The sequence below is a fragment of the Propithecus coquereli genome, unplaced genomic scaffold (genome assembly GCF_000956105.1).
Source record: "Propithecus coquereli isolate 6110/MARCELLA unplaced genomic scaffold, Pcoq_1.0 Scaffold28, whole genome shotgun sequence".
Classification (NCBI taxonomy): Eukaryota; Metazoa; Chordata; class Mammalia; order Primates; family Indriidae; genus Propithecus; species Propithecus coquereli.
This window is the reverse complement of record NW_012148396.1, coordinates 6,120,272-6,120,849: the sequence shown is the minus strand read 5'-3', so window position 1 is coordinate 6,120,849 and position 578 is coordinate 6,120,272.

Genomic DNA, 578 nt, shown 5'->3' with positions numbered 1-578 from the left:
AAACCACATAACTACAGACCCAAGACACTCAATTAGATTTATAAGGAATAAAACCAAAGAAAACCAAACCAAGGTAATCATAATGAAATCAATAAATATCAGTGAAAGAAAAGATCCTAAAAGATAGGATCAAAAATAAAGAGATATAAACAGGGAATCAAAAATGAAAATATCACAGCCTTCTTACCAGAATCTCTTCAAACAAGAAAACAATGAAATTATATCATCAAAGTGCATTTAAAAACAACAATTAAAATATCCTTTGAAAATAAAGATTAAGTCAAAACTCTTTCAGAAACACTAAAGCTGAGAAAATTCATGAGTAGCAGACCTACACAATCAGAAATACTAAAGTGCTTCGTTCTTGAGGAAATGAGACCAGAGAAAAACTTGGGCTTATCCAAGAGAACCAAAAATAATAAATATATGCATACATATTGAATAATTTTATTTTTATAATGTTAAAGTTATAATATACTATATAAAACACAATTAACAACACTTTCATGAAGTTTATAACATTTAGAAGTAAAATGTGTAAACTCAAAAGCATGTAGAAAGGGAATAGGAAATGGGAG